Here is a 19726-nt window from a genome sequence, read left to right on the forward strand (position 1 = left end):
CTTTTTATCTGTAACCAGGAGCTCCGACCACTAGACCACAGGCCGTACGTAACCGCAGTTCTATGCTTAATACTTCGTATTACCCTAAAATGTACATAGCATAAAACTCTGTCTCGGTAAGATCTACAGCATAAATATAAAACCCGTCATTGGAGAATGTTCAGCAATGTAGGTCTCTAACTAGAATGTTCGTACAGGTAAAACGGCTTCTCTGGTTGCTCGATGTGATATGGATGTCTCATAACAATTCCCACCTTACGTGAAACCGTGTTCATCGTAGGACAAGCGCTTCCGGCTCTCCACGCTGTGCTATACAACACCTAAAGAAAGAGAAGAACTAAAATAAAGGTAAAAAACTACCCTGTAACAGGCCATGGAGGCCCATAAGTTTGTGAGACGTCGAGGCCCCCACATTTTCTCTAATAAATCGGCTCACAGATAGCGCTAAGTTTGTCAGCCTTAGGCGCGGCCCGTCCTTTACCCCCTAGGAAGAATCCTGGTACTCTTTTCTGTTAGAGGCTGAGTTGACTCCAAGGTCATTAGTGCGGCTGGAAGGATTTGGTAAATTGAAAAATCCAATGACGTCATCGGGAATCGTACCCGCTACCTTCCGGCGTGTAGCATAGTGCCTCAACTAAAGAGCTATGTAAGAATTAATTTGAACCCAAAAGGAAGTCTATCTATCATGCACGTTTAGTTAGATGTGTGTGTTGTTTCTCAGAGGAGGAGGATATGATCTAGCAAAGCGTCAACATTAAATTAACTTTTGGATAGGCCCGTGAAACTTAACAACATTACTTCAATCAATCACGGCCTTAACTCGTCGTGTTCCCTCCTTCTTCAACTTAGCGTTACACATGGCTCTAGAAATCTCGTACATACACCCTTTTGTTCCGCAGACAAGTACTGACATCTTACGCCAACTGCTGGTATTAGTAATAGTGGAGTGGATTGTCATTTATTTTGTTCCGTCCCATTGGTCGGGCCGCCATTTCCTGTCGTTGAGGCGCGGCATGCGGGAAGAAATTACACTCCTTGGTTGCCTTGGTGACAGATGGAGACGTATCAAGCAGGCCGTGACCGCGTCCTCAAAGCCACTCGTCGTGTTGAGGCGAACTTGTGCGCGAAAATGGAATAAGTAAAAAAAGGAAACTCATTTATTTTACTTTAATCACTGAGGAAGTACAGTCGCCCTCAAGCTCCGCTCCAGAGTAGAATTTTCAAGTATTTGACTGAGCTACCGTATGTGGACTGGCGGGCAAACAGAGCTCGTCCACACTGCTGTACAAATATCTTAATAGTTACGTGTATTTATGAAGCGATTTTGGGGGAAATAATCCCTAATAAAATTAAAAGTAGATTCAAAAGGGGGTTCTGACGATGGTGGATGACACACAGAATTACTGGGTTTTTGGACTTTTTCCATCGTCCGGAATTCTAGGTAGTAGAAGACACGACGTTTCGAAAACTGGATTTGTTTCCGTCTTCAGATGAAGGAGGAAAACACCTGAAGACGGAAATAGATTCAGTTTCCGAAACGTCATGTCTTCTACTACCTAGAATTCCGGGCGATGGAAAAAGTCCAGAAACCCAGTAGTTTTGTATACATATAGATGTCGACGTTTCATGGACGCCATATTCTCCGAAATGTGAAGATATCAGCCTATCTGTCGAGGAGTCATTCTTTAAGAACTTTCATCTTGCAGCAGAGTCATCAAGAAGAGCACTTTAAATGCACCTACTCCATGTTTGTAATACAGCAACGTAGTGCTAAGTGGGGAAATCAACTTCAAGGGAAGAGAAACTATCAAACAGAGGAGTTAGATCCATACAGATCAAATATTTAAGCCAATCAAATGTCTATGCCACAAATATCAAGTGTTTACTAAAACCCATTGAATCTGCGGATAGCCTGTAGGCAAATTATTATTATTATTATTATTATTATTATTAAAGGTAAACAGGCTGTGGAGGCCCGTAGGGTTCTGAGGCGTCGAGACTCTCACATTTTCTACACAATCAGTTCACAGATGGCGGTAAGGTTGTCAGCCTTACGTGCCGGCCGCACTTTAACCCCCAAAATATTGCTGGCACTCATTTCTGTTAACGGCTGAGTCGACCCCAGGGCCATAGTGCGGCTGGAAGGATTAGGTCAATTCAAATATCCAAGTGCCTCATCATAGATGGAACCCGCGGCCTTCCGGCTCGTAGCATAGTGCCTCAACCAACTACGCTACCGCGATTATTATTATTATTATTATTTGCTTCCTACATTAAATTCTCAGGTCTTGCCGGTGACGGTGTATACTTCTATGTCCACTGTGTAAAAGCACCAGTATTTCACGGATTTTCTTGATGGAATTCCTCCAGGTCTGCATAATTCAGAGGATACGTATTGCCGTTTGGAACGCAAGCTCTCTGTTCGTAATGACGTCCTATATCTGTTCTTCGTAGTATTTGTTACACTAACGCATCTCCCTGTTCATACAGATATTAGTGCCACTACATGTACGCACACCCGGAAGTGTAACCCTAACCGGGCAACACTGTGCCTGCAACTGAACGTGGAGGTTAACTAAGACATTTTAATACACCAAGTGGCGCAAAGGAAGTGAGGCTGGCTGGTACTCAGGCAACTATAGAAATAAATGGCTATAGAAGTTTCAATGGAATTCGTGTAAATTATGTACAATATTGTTATTGTTTGCATTCTGTTGTGTACTACCAATTGGAGCATTAACTCACTCTCTAATAATGAACTACTACGTACATAACATACATACATACATACATAGGCTTACATATTGTCACATGTGTGAGTGATTATAGACGGGGTTTGGGTTGGAGATCCGATTTATTGACCACTTACAGATCGCAACTAGAAGAAATTGTAAAGCTGTCGTTAAACTGCACGCTTTACAAATCATTACAGCACACGCTAAGTCTTCTCAGTCTCCTTTCACTAGTCGTTTCCCTGCAACGGATCTTAACGATGGAAATTATTCAGTTTCTGTGCGCATGTAGTTACTGTCCGGCAAATATCCCACAACTGCACTGTTGCTCCGGTTGACTAACTCCCAGGCTGACGGCTCTCTCACGCCAACCGCCTAGTCTTCGCACCACACACTGACTTACAGGCGACTAACTCAAAGCCACAGTTACTTTACGACTGGCGGTTTACTGACAATCAATTCGTCTTGGCGTCAAGCCCTTGAGACTCACGACCATAGGTTTTCATTTTTAAACTGAGCCATTGCAGTAATAGTCCTTATTTAACATCATCTCTGACGAGAAGATGTTAACAGACTAACTTCTAAACTAAAGGGAGACCACAGTAGATCACTGTAGGTCACGGTGCAAGGGCCGAGAAGGTCCACCCCTTGTATATTCATTCATTCATTCAACTTCTAAACTTGTCTCGGTTATAACATATCGGCACGGACCGCGTAGAAAACGTTTCCAGCAGTTCCTATACTGTTGCGCGTGAGCTCGCTGCCAAGGGAACCTACTTGTTTCGCAGTCGCTACCTAGTAACGGGTGGGTCTACACGCTACAGTATAAATGACACATAAGTAAATACTTACGTACACTTGCAGTTGTTGACCCACTCCAAAAGTTAAAACAGACTCAGTTTTACAGGTTCCACCTGTCTCGTGTGCAGTGTGAACCACACCGAAATTGCATTGTACCGAGTAACAGAAATCTGGCCCTACGAATTATCTCTTTTGTGTCTACGATTTTTCACCAAGCCGATCATAAGACAGAATATCATTTGCTTTACAACTGCTGTTAATCAGATGACAAAGACAAATGTTTATTGCATCACAAGGACGAAAAGTATTTATTATTTGAGAAATGCACCACGCCGTAATTTGCTTTTGCCGAGTGATACCTTTTGCTGGACAGACTCCAAGTTGTACTGAGCTCGAGTGGTGTGTGTGGTAACGCTGCTAGCCATGCAAACAAGCCATTGCTACAACCACAGCCATTCACCGAGCAATGCACAGAGAGAAGATAAATATGAACGTGCGTCAGAGTTCCTGGCTACCGATCCAGAGGTCCCGGGTTCGAATCCCGGCGCTACCAGGTTTTATGAGAAAATATTGGGTCTGGAACGGGGTCCACTCAGCCTAGTGAGGATAATTGAGGAGCTATTTCAAGGAAATAGCGGCTCCGGTCTAGAAAACCGAGATTAACGGCCGTGGGTATCCGTTGCGCTACTTAGCGGCCCTAGGAAGTCATTCACAGGCCGGAGCGACCAAGTAAAATCCAGTGAAAAAGAACCGTTTCTGCATGTGAGATTTTGATGGCGATGAGTATTACTATGGGGAATGTAAAGTAATTTCGGAAGACCGTAATGCCTCCATCTTCATGGTAGATGAAAATGTGTATTCTTTATTCCGAAGATGGAGGCATCACTGTCCTCCGTAGCGTAGCAAAACTAGCCACATACACATGTACACGTCATCACCGTAGAGAAGGCAGGTGTTTTCTCAGCCGTCTTCATATTCCATACAAAGTATTTCGATTAACTGCAAGGACACTGGTAAGTAAAAGTAAAAAGTAAAGGTATCTCTGTAACAGGCCGTGGAGGCCCATAGGGTTGTGAGACGTCGAGGCTCCCACATTATCTAGACAGTCGGCTCACAGATGGCGGTGGAGTTGTCAGACTTACGCACCGAGCGTCCTTTACCTCCAGGAAGATTCCTGGTACTCATTTCTGTCAGAGGCTGAGTCGACCCAAGGGCCATAATACGGTTGGAAGGATTAGGTAAATTGAAAAGATCCACTTCATCGGGATTCGATCCCGCGACCTTCCGGATTGTAGCACAGTGCCTCAACCAACTACGCTACCAAGTGCCCCGCAAGGACCTTTGTTCTGTATCAATTTGGTGTCCTAGAAAATCGTCGAAAGAAACATCTCCCAATATAACGAAGAGGTAAAGCTCCCTGTGACACTTCAACAAGATCCTTTTATCCAAAACCAGCATGGAAATGGCTGCAAGGAAAACTCAAACTTTCAGCAGTGAACCTTAACAAATTTCGGCGTACCGTCATTGCTTCCCTCCCGTAACGATTCACAATGAATGGTTGAGGGCAAATCGCTGTTTCGGCCTAATTGCAGGTATTATTCTGACGAAAATATGAACTGGGTACGAGGCTCTCAGTCTGATACAGGCCTGTCAGCCCGGGTTCTGGTTCAAGTAACTGCCTCCTGCAAGCGGTGTACCACCAGCTTGGTTTGTAATAAAAGTTAAGTCATAAAATTATGGAAACAAACTGCTTTATATCAGCTACAAATCCCAGTTTCTCCTGGTATAATCATTTATCTTTTATTACGAGTTTTGCGTCTGGGAATGAATCATAATATCGTTACATTGGCTTCCCGGTTCAAGACTCGTTCTTCTGCAAGAGAGGACAAACAAGTTTGGGTTTTGCTGGACGACATTTCTGACCACCCCGCAGTAAATTCTAAAAGTTGCCAATAGACAATTGCTGCGAAACAGTAACATAGCAATGTAGACGAAACATAGGCTTGTAGTGAGGTAAATTTGTCCCTCTACTTAAGTATCACGCCATGAAGGAGTAACCGGAGCGGAGGTGTAGCTTCACTCATTCTTAACCTCGGAACCAGACGCTGTTAAGTGGCCAGCTTCACGCCCATTTACCTAACTCCGGCGAAGAGATCCTTATAACCCATAGATAGGAGGCTGAGTGGGCCCTACACTCAGGCTGGACGCTGTGGAGAAAACAGAAATCTAGTACCTCAGTCGTCCAGCCCGTAGCCTAGTCTGTAGAAGCAAACTACCGAAACACGCTGTAGGGCTTGCACCAATACGTTGGATCCCTAAATTGCCCGTGCCAACTGCAATGCCTTTATATTTATTGTGCTTCTTTCCTGTGAATACTTTTTATTTGTGGCATGGGCACTGAGTGGTCTGTGGCACGCCATGTAAACTACTTTAAGTCTAATCTTCTTGTAAAAACGCAATTTTCATGCTGCGTTTTCGAAGCTGCTCTGTTCTTGCCACAAAGTTTTATGATTATGTTAAAACAAACAGTGTTTTACAAGCGACTTATCTGCTAACCAAACTCGCAGCCACAATCTGCCATGGTGCCATAAAAACAGTCGCTGGGGTATGTGTTTAACTTCGTATAAATCACTCCTGCAACAATAATAAATAATGCCTGGACTTTGTTTTCTTCTCCGAAGGGAAAACTGGGCGTTCGCCTTATCTCCCTTACACAAACCTGGGGTAGTAATGATAACGCGAGATGTTGTTTCGCTGGGCGAGATTTTTTCAAATATACACCGTAACAAGATCTTTAAAATATTCCTTGGTTTACAAGTATTAGCGAATTCAGTAAACATGCTCCTACAGACATAAACTCATATCGTATTGAACATGATAATAAATTAATGTTGACTTTGGTCGATAAATTATTTTGTTATGCTTTACGAGCTTAGTTCTTGAAAAGAAATTGGACTGTTTCGTTGTAAATTTAGTCGCAAATGGTATGCACTCTGGTGACGTTTAGTGACAATTTTCTTTCTTTAAAAGTGATATGGTTACCGTTATGTCTTTGTAAGATGCTAACGCAACGAGGGGCAGCGAAACGACGCATACCAAAGCATCAAATTGCAAGCGGACGTCTTAGCTCTCCTCTCCTCTCATTCTAATTTTTTTTAAGTAAACGTAATAAAATTTTTACAAGACGTGCTCTGTGTTCCTGTTCATTTTAGTTTCTTCCCAGTGACGTCGAAATGGGGTACGCGGTAGCGTAGTTGATTGAGACATTATGCTACAAGCGGGAAGGTCGCGGATTCGCATCCCGATGAGGTCACTGGATTATTTTCAATTGACCTAATCCTTCCAGCCGCACTATGGCCCTGGTGTCGACTCAGTCTCTAACAGAAATGAGTACCAGGAGTCTTCCTGGGGGTAAAGGGCGCCCGGTACATAAGGCTGACAACCTTACTGCCATCTGTGAGCCGATTGTCTAGAAAATTTGGGAGCCTCAACGTCTCACAACCCTATGGGCCTCCACGGCCTGTTACAGGGGTAGCTTTAAATTTTTTTACCCAGTGAATTTGAAGAAAAAAGTGTTTATTTGCTTCATTATGTATGAACACGAGAACAGCTAAACAGATTTTCATGACTCTTGATATATATTTTTGTTAATATGTTCCATTTTTGCTTAAAATCGAATACAAATAAAGAATAGATTACATGGAGACCTACCTTGTGACGTTATAGAACTCGAGTTACTGACAGTGTCATTAAATGAATTACAAATAAACGAACAAATGAATGCATATATATAAAATGCAATACTTTAAAGGGAAAGGAAGGTGTTTCAACATCCAATGTTCATTACATATGAGAGCATGCCCCTGTATTTTAGACTTAGCCGGTATGATCTGGTTGAGCACTGAATTTGGCCGAATTCACTAACAGAAAATGAAGAACAGTTGTGATCCAGTGGACTGTGACTAATTGCAATGTAGCATCCTTGTCTTTGTAAACTGCCTGTTCAGGAGTAATACAGTTCCTACTAATCGTGCCTCGCTCGCAGCTCAGCGACCAGAAATAAATTGGACTGTATATTGTGTTGCATATTTACCGTCATTCGAAAATCGCGGTCCCTCTACGTCTTCGTTGTATGCAGGGTTATATTTTATACAGCGGTAATTATGGAGAGTATTATCTTCCATGTAGTCCGTTAGTCTGTCGGTATAGTTCGCTTGCGGACTACAGGCCACGGGAGTTTTTTTGTTGTCCGTTGAAAGTCAACAGACACACCTGAGGAACTTGTCGCCGTCTGCTGTGCTTGAGACCTACATACCGCTGGTTTCTTGCATGGCTTCTTCTTCGAACATGAAGATCGAGGCTACATGTTCCTCCGAAACGTCTTTTCGCCTTCAACGGACTATAAGGCGTTATGTCCCTGAAGATAGAACAGTTCTTTGTTTTGTGATCTAAATATTCTCTATATATGTTATTTAATGAAATGTCTGGAATACTGGAACCAGCTACTCTCTGACACGAAGAATGGGTCGCAACTGCATGGCGTTTGTTACGGTCTTTACATAGAGTATGTGAAGAAAGCGGCGACAAAAGTATACAATATAATTTCCGAGATTCGAACCGGATGCCTCGCAAATAAAAGTTAGACGATTAACGCTGAGATGAAGCTACTCGGTCTGTCTGCCCGAAGATGAAAAAATTATACAGAAGTCAGCAATTCTTATTGCAACCAATTTTATACTACACGTACGTTCGTTCAGTTCACCGTTTAAAAGATATTCCTCTTCTATGGAAATACTGACTTTTGAAACCCAGAAGAAAATGTTTGTGAGATGGCGCGAAGCCGTAATACAGCCCCGGTATCTGCTCATGTATGTTTGCGTGCAATCTGGAGGCATCATGAGAGTCATCAAGGAACATAATCTAGTGTCGCCAAGTTGACGCCCTGCCAGTAATAACAGGTAAAAGAAATTCAGAGCTAGAAAGAGACACGTGGCGCCGCGTCCTGACGGCTCCCACCATGACGCGTCGATATTACTCATGACGCTGAGCTACAATCGTCAAGCACTGCAATATGCCTGTCGTTACATCAGTTCTTTCAGCTTTTTTATTGACAAGATCAGCGAAAGACACGTCTGTCTTAATCTCTGTACAGTTGTGGTTCCGAACAACTGGCATGTCAGCATAATGGAATGTACTTCTTTATAATGTATCAGAACGGACATCTGCACCAAGACTGTAAAAGTTTACAGCTATGTGCAAAGAGGGCTTCACAGTTCACAGTTATTAAAACAACAATATTTAGTCATGTAACATGTTCAATAAATGCAAACAAGTTCCTAATAAGCAAACAAAATATATACTCCGTGGCGTGTAGTCCGCAAGCGAACTATACCGACCGAGCGACCGCCGCTTGTCGGCGAAGTTAGTGCCAACTTTTGCTGATAGAGTGTGTCGCGTGGTCAGCCCAACGGATCCCCACGGCCGCTAATCTTGGTTTTCTAGACAGGAGCCACTATTTCCTTGAAATAGCTCCTCAATTTTCCTCACCAGGCTGATTAGACCCCGTTCCAGACCCACTACTTCTCAGAAAATCTTGTAGCGCCGGGAATTGAACCCGGGAACATAGTATCTGTAACCAGGAACTCTGACCACTAGACCACAGTAGCGGTCAACAAATACCATCTAGTACACTAATTAGTATATATTACATATAATTTCGTGTAATGCGTCGCGCATAGATGAACTATATTAAAAATATCAGGAGCTTTACCACTATGTCGGCTGTCTCCTTCCTGATTATCAGATTGAAATGACATTCTTCATTCTGCTTACAATAGAAGACATCTTCCACACAAACTCCATGACCTGCCTGGCAGCTCTCAGGAGGGGTTTGCCATCAAGTGAGGCGATGCGGTGCGAAAGCTCAGCGTGAGTTAGCCTACATGTTCCTATTTCTTTCATCGGTAAGTGCCTTGGATGTGGCATTGAGAGTCTAGCTTGTTAAAAAAGGCCCTCTCTTAAGGTCACTGCAGGAGGCCGCTCCTAACACAAGACTACAACCACAGTTACGTCACATAAGGCGAGATGTGTTAACACTATTGAAGAGTCGCTATTGGTTGCCTGCAGTGAACACACCGGCAGTCACTTGTCTCTGACATGTGATGGAGAGATCTTCGCTCAAGTTACTTCAAATTTCCTTCCTAGACTTGAATCCTGATATAATAAATTTATTGTCCATATTGCTTTACATTGTGAATTTTGTTCATAATTTTCATTCACAACATTAAAGAGCCTGCATACAATTTCAAACTCCCCCGTCACAAAGCGCTACCCGTACGGCTTCAGTATTGTGCCAGTAGGGCCTTGAAACCGCCCGTTTATCACGAACTGCAGCCTTTAGGCGGGACCTTTTCATTTGTGTGCGTATGGAAAATTTATGTGTTGTCACTCCTGTCATACCTGCAAGTTTCCATCTGATCGGCCGGTGCGCAAATTATGTCGCGAAAGTATTCGATCCGGCCCGCGGCAAATTTTCTGCTTTCTTCTTCTTATTATTATTATTTATTTAAACTGCAAATGGGATTTTGCGCGGTGGCAGTGGTACTACAATAAGACACAACACACAAATGACACACATCACACAAAATAACACACCAAACTCAAACAAAACACAGCACACAAAACTACACAAACAATGGACACACTAGCACACAGTGAATAAAATGAAAATACACTTACAACCCTTTCTTAATAATAGACGTACGACCCTTTGTTACATATTATTTATTTTACAGAAATATGTGTCCCGGTGTCCTCTATATACAAATTTAGTCCTCAGTCTCGAAGTTCTAACAATCAGCTGTAATAATCAACCTTGAAGAAGTCATATTAACCTCATGTACCGGAAAATAGTTTTAAATATGAACACCCACCATTATGAACACACGTTACCTGAATTGAGAGCTGAGATATGAAAATTGCTAAGGAAACATTTCAGTTTGTAACCAAACAGGAGCTGTACTGAGCCACCAATTTACTGGATTCCTTCGAACAGAATCTAATTGCTTTTGAATCCTTACTACCAGGGAAGAAAAACAAATATAGTCGAAGATTATTCACTATGCGTGGATGTTTACTGAAGTATGTTGACTGTACAGCCGCTGTGCAGGAAGTGCAAGACGTTTCGGATGTCGAGAAAGATTTGAACCAAAATACAGGACCAGATTTTACATTCTGCTAATAATCAGATAACATATTCGAAAACACTGGACAATGAAATAATATTTGATGGTTTTCTTTGGCAAACTTCATAAAAGTCAGCGTACTGGCGAGAGAGACTTGTGCTAACTATGCACCCACTATCTCTTCGGCAATTAAATACAACGCTGATATAGAAAAATCGAATTGTCTACAGTACAGTGACAAGATGACTTTCAGAATTTAATATATGGTTTAGATATATATTTCACAGGTAAATTATCTGTTAGCTTTATTATCCCGTAAATTCCATCCGGATTCTTGGATTCCAGCTGGTCGTCTCGGAAACGTGCTTCAACAAGCCGTTGCTTAGCAATGGATTTACATGTCACAATATAATAGTTCTGCTCCATTTCATTATTAAAACCGTGTTGCATTTAACAGAATTCAACCCGAATTTTACTTACATGCTATGCCGTAATTTGCATGGAGGGACTGAGAAAAACCACGAGGAGCGTTGTTAGAATTTACATTACATTTTACACATATGCCTACATGAGTTGTCTCATACGATTTAAGAATTCCTAAGATGAAATAACTAAATTACGTAGGACTTGAGGTTCTCACAGAGATGGCTATGATGTGTTCTGTATTGTGGGATATGACGCCGTATAGACCGCTGCAAGTCTACCGGTGTTTCGGAGGAACATTTCGCCTCTATCTTCAGGGTAGAAGTATAAGCCAAGCAAGAAACCAGCGTCAAGCAGGTATGAAGCAAAGCCTGCTTTCTCTGGTTGGTTACTGCTTGCTTCTGCGAAACCTCACTTCACTTTCATATTCGAGAAGATAGAACTGACTCTTGAAACAGAATGACGTTGGAGACGTGATGTTGGTTACGCTGGTGGTGATGTCCTTTATGCCGATGTTTTATTTTCAGAATATAGTGCGTCTCCGAATGTCGTGTTTCCCACAGGCAACTATATCCTCGATATGCTCATTGTTTGTGTTAAACCCTTAAACAGATCTGCTTTTGTTGGCTGCAGAAAGCATATTTCAGGGCTGAAGGCCATATTTTAATCTGACTAGACACCGATTGTGTGCGGAAGTGACACGCAATGAAGCCTGCATCCTACCAGTGAATGGACCTGAATAATTGTTACAGCTAATTTAGTAGTTTCACAAATTTCGGCGCTTTTCGCAAATCTTCAAAGCAGAGCTTATGCTCTGGTCTCTCTCTCTCTCTCAGTAAAACTGAACACTTGAGATATGCTTCAAGGAGTGCATCCTCTTCTGTTCTCAATATATATATATCTATCTATCTATCTATCTATCTATCTATCTATCTATCTATCTATCTATCTATCTATCTATCTATCTATCTATCTATCTATCTATCTATCTATCTATCTATCTATCTATCTATCTATCTATCTATCTATCTATCTGTCTGTCTGTCTGTCTGTCTGTCTGTCTGTCTGTCTGTCTGTCTGTCTGTCTGTCTGTCTGTCTGTCTGCCCGTCTATCTATCTATCTTTCTGTCTGTCTATATTTGTTTTTTCCGTCGACGCAACAAATCTACTACCAAATAATTCGTTTACAATTTTATCGTGTTAATTGTGCGTTTATTTAGGTTAAAAGCAGAATTTCGCTACGTGTTTCGGCTTGTCATGAAGCATGTAGCGAATTTTTTAACCGAAATAAACATAGAGTGAACACGACAAAGTGTGAGCGAACATATAGACAAGAGATGTTATTTTAGCGTTCACGAGAGTGGCGGATCGCGGAATGTAAATGTCAGAATCCGCCACGTGAACTTGTGGCTGTTTTTGTGAATGCATTTTCGCTTAACCGTTGCACTGTAATCAGACGTGCACCACGGGTCTGATACTTGCACAGATATCCGATACGGATATTTGGATTAAGATATGCTTTTTAGAATGGTAAATTAGATGATCTATTCTGTTTAATAATAACTACCCATTACAGTTGTACACATGTGAAAATATTTTATAGAATATTTTTGTGTGCGTTGTGACTTACGTGTTAACATTCTACCTTGAAGGTTATTATTTTCCCCAAAGAAAAAAACGGAGACCAGCCTTTACAAGGCTGTAACATGTGTATTTATCCTGGGTATCGCACATCAGTTATTAAATATCGGAGAAAATAAACGTGTTCACACAAAGCAACTGATGCTACAGCGCCCTCGTGGAGAAGCCGACACTTGACAGTTCGGACAAAGATACAGTATCGTGTTCACGGAGTTCAGTGATTGAATCCACTCCACACCGTCACAACCTAGGTCTTTGCTTCTTTCAAGTCGGTTTTAATACCATTCTTCCACCTTAGCCTGGGCCTTCCATGTCGACCCCTTCTTTCACATCTGCGCACCAAAATTTACTCTCTTTAGGATTTGAGGTTATAACAGCGTTTTTTTTTAGGAAGATGTGTCTTCTGGAATGTCGCGTCATGCAGTCCGTTGAAAATCAACCAACTTTTCGGAGGAATATGTCACTCCATCTTCAGCATCAACGAGTAAGCCAAGCGAAGAACCAGCATGAAGCAGGTACAAATTTCTGCTTAGCTTATTCACTGACCGTGAAGAAGGAAGCGATATGTTTCTCCGAAAAGTCGATTAATTTTCAACGGATTCAAAGACATTATATGCAGAGGATGAAAGTCTTCCTCATGTACCCATTCATGCTACACACCTCGCCAATCTTTATCGTAATATTGTCGGGTGAAGGGTACAAATTATGAGGTTGTAGACAAATCGCTCAAAAGCCCTGGAATCGTGTGTTTTCAGACACTTGTGCCGCGAGGGTGGCGTAGATCTTGCCTGCCTTGCCCACTTATTGACAAGACGAGAGAAGAAGCCGCTGGGCATTCAACATGAAGATTGCTTACATTGTGCTCAAAGGCTTTTGTGCTGTCGGTACCAATTATCCGTTACAAAGGGGACAGCTTCTGTGTTCCACATGGAGGATCTCCATTGTTCACGAAGGTAAATGTTGGCCAGCATCTTGAGGAACATTTGTCTCCAGCAAGGAACTAAACGGAGTTGTCAGTGTCAGAGTGAATAAAAGTGTCATAAATATTTTTATCCGGATTTAAATAAGCTCTGGATGTCAAGCGCTGGAATCTTACTGTGAAGGCTCGGGTTCAGTTCTGGCTTATTCCATTTAGACTAATTGTGAACGAAGTGGCACGGGAGAAAGTTTTCTCGGAGTTTTTTTCTTCTGGATTTTTCTTGCATACATAATTTCACCACTGGTCCATAATTATGTATCGCAGCGTCGTGAGATCTGCTGGAGTCCTGCTTAAGCACCATATTGTCATATCCTGCTTCTTCACGTTCAGGGCTTCGAATCTGATCAGGAAACTGGGCAGTTAACAGTTCCGCTGACATATCAAAAACTGCTGTAAGGCAGGGCAATACGATAACCAGCATCAGGACACAGAAGAGATCAGAAAAAGTTGTTTATAATTAAAGCTACATATTTAATATTATTATTTAATACTAATATTACATTTAATTATCATAATATTGCAATTATAATTGTTTGGGAAAATTACGTGATGCGGAAATTTATAGCTTATAGGTTTACTGTTCACCTAATGGGGCACGCGATAGCGTAGTTGGTTGAGGCACTATGCTACAAGCCGGAAGGTCGCGGGATCGAATCCCGACGAGGTGGATCTTTTCAATTTACCTAATCCTTCCAACCGCACTATGGCTCTTGCGTCGACTCAGCCTCTGACAGAAATCAGTACCAGGAATCTTCCTGGAGGTAAAGGACGCCCGGTGCGTAAGGCTGACAGCTCCACCGCCATCTGTGAGCCGATTGTCTAGAAAATGTGAGAACCTCGATCTCTCACAACCCCACGGGCCTCCACGGCCTGTTACAGGGACACCTTTACCTTTTACTGTTCCTCTAATATTGTTAAAATGTCGTAGTCGGGAAAGGTGGGAAATGCAATCATAGTTCTGTTCTGAAATCCTCATCGGAATAGATAGCCTTGTTGAGTGTGTGATAATGAGAGAACAATACGATATTTACAACCGAAAAATTTGGCATGATGTTATAAGCTTTTCAAGAAAGATCCTACAATGTAGACAGGATTTTGTGTTACAATTATTATCTCACCTTTTCCTTGATAATTTCAATCAAACAGCAATCTTCTACCACATTTTAATAGCAAATAGTGGTAACAATTCTTAAATCTCTGAAAGAATAGTGCAAGAAAAAACTGGCACGGTTGAAGGGAGCCAATGCGATTCAAAATGTTGCCAGTAGGCGCCACAAGACTAGAGGTCTTCCTTGAAAATCGATTATTTGAGTCATCACGTGCCAATAGTCGTCGAGATATAGCAGATAGGTTCCACCAGTATTCAATAGATGGCAGAGTGACCTAGGAACACTCTCGCTCTGTTGACAATAGTTGGAATTATGACAACGGCGAGCCCGGAGTTTGACGCGTTAAAGCTGCAATTATCACCGGAAAAAAAAGTATGTAGAAGTGTAGGATTAGAGATTCCCTCAGCAGTGGTCGTGAAAGTCAACCAGCGTTACGGAAAAACATGTCGCCTCCAACTTTATCATCGAATGAGCAATATATGGTAATATGGTAAATTTTGCTGCACAATCTGGGTACTTTCGGATTCAAATGTTGGCGCCAGTAGACCTTCAAAATGGACGAGATAATGTCACAAAGGAGGCATAGTATAAATAAGTTAAATAATTCTGTTCAGTTATGCGTATATAGGCGGTGTATATAGTGAAGGATGTGTTCACATTAAAGCTAAATGTAACGATAGTGTATTACTTCCATCAAAATACGCATTTTAATAGATGTTATGCGTCTTCTATTGAGTGCAAGCTCATTCTGTGTTCGTAATTTCTAATAGGTAATACAATGTATTTGTAATCTGCAAATGATTGGATGTTTGCCTACACATAGATTTGCGTTGGAAGTGCGTGTTATAATGTTTGTGATCAAGATGGAATTGTATTGGGTACTCGAACGGAATGTAAGAAAGTGACAACGAAGTTTGTACATAGGGCCATAGGGCCAGCCCACACAGCTTTGACGGTCGGACAGTTTTTGACAAGCAACAGCATGGTGATTGTGCCTCATACACCTTACTCACCCGACCTGGCTCCGTCGGACTTTATTTTGTTTCCACGGATGAAGAGAAGTCTGAAAGGAAAGCGATTCCGTGATGTGGATGAAGTCAAATAAAACACGCTAAAGCCTTTGAACAGTATCCAGCCTCAAGAATTCCAGCACTGTTTTGAGCAGTGGCAAAAGCGTTGGGACAAGTGCATTAATGCACATGGACAATACTTTGAAGGGGACTAATATACAGTTCAATAAAAATGCAAAAATAAAAAATAAAAATAAATTCCGGTTATTTTTGGGTCCCCCTTCATATGCATCTCTTGTTCGCGTGGAACGAAATGTGTGCATCGTGTTGACTTTTCTGAGAGGGATGAGTTTTGAATAGATAGAACCCAAGCAACTTTATGTATCATTATGCATAGGAGAACTATCCAAGTACCTGGAGGTGAATGCTGTGGCGGTGTTCCAGCTCATGCCAAAAGGGAGCGGTAAACGGGAAAGCTGTTGATTCCCATCTTTATGGACTTCGAACAGACCTGTCAGAGAGATTATGATTCCGAAGATTGGTCACTCGCACATGAATGAAATTGTGAGTTTTTATGTTTCCAAACTTGGGATTTGTTTCATCTTTCGGTTCACTGTGTTTGCAGATTTTTTTATTGAATTATTTATTGAAAGTGTTGTGCTGTGAACGGACATGTGAAACTCTAAGAGCAACAGAAGATAATTGTGAAATTTAAAAAGGGCAATTCGGATCTCCAAATCCAAAATTTATTTTCCTGTTTCAAGACGCTGTCATTATTTTCTTTCCCATACATTTAGCAGGTTGAGAGATGTTTGTTTGTTGACAGTTTCAGATTCATTTTTGGAACACTTTGTCGTGAGGATTAATACTGTAGACAGAATTTTGTAGAAGAAGACTTGAGTATAATTTCATATGTTGACTGATATAAAATATCACAGAAATTAACATGGACTAAGGGTGCTGTTGAACTTGGATGTGAATTATCTGTCATAAATATTTGTATCTATATACAGAGCCCCCACAAGTGGTTTTGAAGTTTTTGTAAGCAAATTAGAAATGTTAAACAGCCCTTGTTATCTGAGGTGACAGACACTCTGATTATGTTAATGAAATTCATCACAAACAATATACAGATACTCTGCTACCACCATTTTAACCTACAAGAATAGTTCATTTTCTGGCAATATAAGCATAGATTCAGTGATAGATATATTTACCTGATCGTGATGCTAAACTACATTTTTGGTGTGACAGACACCAGGGTGTAGTTTCCTATCTGACCTCTAAATATTAGATGTGTGAGTAAGTTAGAAGACAGCATGACATACATGTTTTGTTTGCATCAGTGTAAGTACTTGTAAGAAGACAGAGTTTAAGTGAAGTCCAAGTTGCCATTGGAGAAGATGTTCTTGTTTTTACATCTTCTTCTTCTTCTATGGCGCAACAGCCCGATGTTGGGCCTTGGCCTCCCTTATCAAGGCCCTCCATTCCTCTCTATTCTGCGCTGCTCTCTTCCAGTTCCTTACGCCCATTAACTTCTTTGCATCTTCTTCCACCGCATCAATCCATCTAGTTCTTGGTTTCCCAGCACGTCTCCTACCACCTATTGTACTGTATAATATTCTCCTTATCCATTCTGTGTACATGCCGAGCCCATTGCAATCTTTTAAGCTTTATCGTCACTGAGATCTCTGGCTCCTTATATAATTTGTATAGCTCTTTATTATATCTTATTCTCCATATCCCATTCTCTTCTATTGGTCCATAAATTCGTCTTAGGATTTTCCTCTCGAAAGAATTGATGACTGATTCCTCTTTCTTGTTTAGTGTCCAACCCTCAGATCCATAATAAAGCACCGGTCTTATCGTTGTTTTATATATTTTTGTTTTAATCACTCGGTGTATATCCTTTGATCTAAAAACTGATAGTAACGAGAAGTAGCGATGGTGCCAAACTATCACCCTGTTTTAATCCTTGGTTTGTCTTAAAGCATTCTGTTAACTGGTTCTGAATTTTAACTTGATTGTTTCTGTCATGGTTAATTTAATTATTCTACTTAGTTTTGTTGGAATACCAAAAGTGGACATAATCATCGTTAATTTATTCCTTATTATTGTATCAACTTAGCTTCCTGTGATGGGTATAATGTGTGAAGTTGTGGTTGGAAGACTGTTGAGTGATGTACCTTTTTCAGATGAAAGAATCAACAGTTTCCCTACTAATGAACATTTATTGTTGCATCAAAAATATATATGGTCATAAGAATATGGTGTCTATAGTGAAACACAAGGTAGGATTAATGACATTATTGCAGTCATGTGTCATAATTTTTTGAAAAATATGCACAGTTATGTGTTGAAATTGTGTCATAATGTATACAATAAGGGCAGTTGAATTTTATTTTGCAAATTCATTTATGGCGTGATACAGGATGGACTCTGATGTTATCACCCAGCCTTTCAAGATTACATGTATGGTTAAGTAGTATAGACCATCATATTACTGTTTTGTTTGCATCAGTAGAAGTGCTTGTAAGAAGATAAACTCAAAAAAAAAAAAAAATGCAGAATTCCTCTAGAGACAGTCCTCTAATCTCAGTTTATAGTTTTGGTATAATACGAATATACAGTGTTGTATGTTTTGTGTTGTAGTGTTTTCAAGTATTTAGAATTAAAGTGTCCATTCGTCTGCTAATCAGTTGGTGTGTATAGTGACACATATATTGTCATTGATGTAATTCTAATATTCGTATTTTATGACATTGTGAAAAACATGGACAGTGATGTTTACAGTGTGTAATGTAACACGCACTGTAATGGAAAGTGATTTATAATTTAGAAGTGTATTTTGGTGTTACACAGTGCATTGTATTCTACAGATCTAGTCTTCTAGGCTTACATGCCTGAGTAGATAGTGTGGAACATCACAGAATTACTTTTTTCACAATGATTGAAGGCTTATGAAATCACAGAATGTGTACTGTGAAGTACGGGTTGTGACTGATGATATTCTATTAATTGTATTGTATAGTTTGTTCTGGAATATATATATTTTGATGTGTAGATGTGTGTTTTAATGGTTACAAGAATCTCGAGTGGTATTTCCTCTGATCCAGAACAGAATCAATAATTTCCTGTTTATTATTTGAGAACTAGTAGTGTGGGGTAGATATCTTTCATGTAAAGAATTTTTAGACACCTTGTAGGTGCTTCACATATATTGTAAAATTGTCATAACCGGAATACTGCCAACTTTCGAAAAGAGAGTATTTCATGAGCTGTTGGAAATTGTAAGATCTAGTGTAATTAATTATGATGTCATAGACATGGTAACATTCTGGAAGATCAATACTCTAACCAATTGATTGATTGATGTAACCACCTCCTATAGTGATATCTTGTTACAATGGTAGATAATAAATATTGTCATCCTTTAAACTCTTCTACCCTGCATGTGGAGGCAGCATGTTCCTCCAAAATTTCCACCAGACTATACCGTGTCATATCCCAGAATGCAGCATCCCCCATAAACACCAGGTGAGAACTGTGTCTCACTTCAAGTGTACATCTGTCACTCTGGTGAGAGAAAACATAGATAAGATATCCTGAAAGATGTGATGTCTATTATGAATTTTGGGGTGTCATTTAAGCTTCAAGCTGTCATAGGAATGCGTTATTCATGTCCAAATCTGTGCGCTTCCATGCTGTAACATTTTCTGTATACCTTTATGATTTTTTACAAATTAATACTGCATGTCTAGCAATGACAGCATGCAGATGTGTTGCCAGAACTATAAAGCTCTATAGTTCTCAGCTGTGGCACTACCAGAATGAAGCTGCAGTGAAG

The 19726-nt window shown here is 40.8% G+C and overlaps 1 long non-coding RNA gene across 1 annotated transcript in view; it reads left to right on the forward strand.

The window, feature by feature from the left end:
• LOC117282903 overlaps window positions 1-14373 on the forward strand; it is an 88307-nt gene extending 73934 nt beyond the window's left edge. Inside the window, exon 3 of the long non-coding RNA XR_004513813.1 lies at window positions 13537-14373. This is a non-coding gene — a long non-coding RNA (uncharacterized LOC117282903). The remainder of the gene's footprint in view (window positions 1-13536) is intronic.
• Window positions 14374-19726: the final 5353 nt, after the last annotated feature.

This window comes from Cryptotermes secundus, unplaced genomic scaffold (assembly GCF_002891405.2).
Source record: "Cryptotermes secundus unplaced genomic scaffold, Csec_1.0 scaffold873, whole genome shotgun sequence".
Lineage (NCBI taxonomy): Eukaryota > Metazoa > Arthropoda > Insecta > Blattodea > Kalotermitidae > Cryptotermes > Cryptotermes secundus.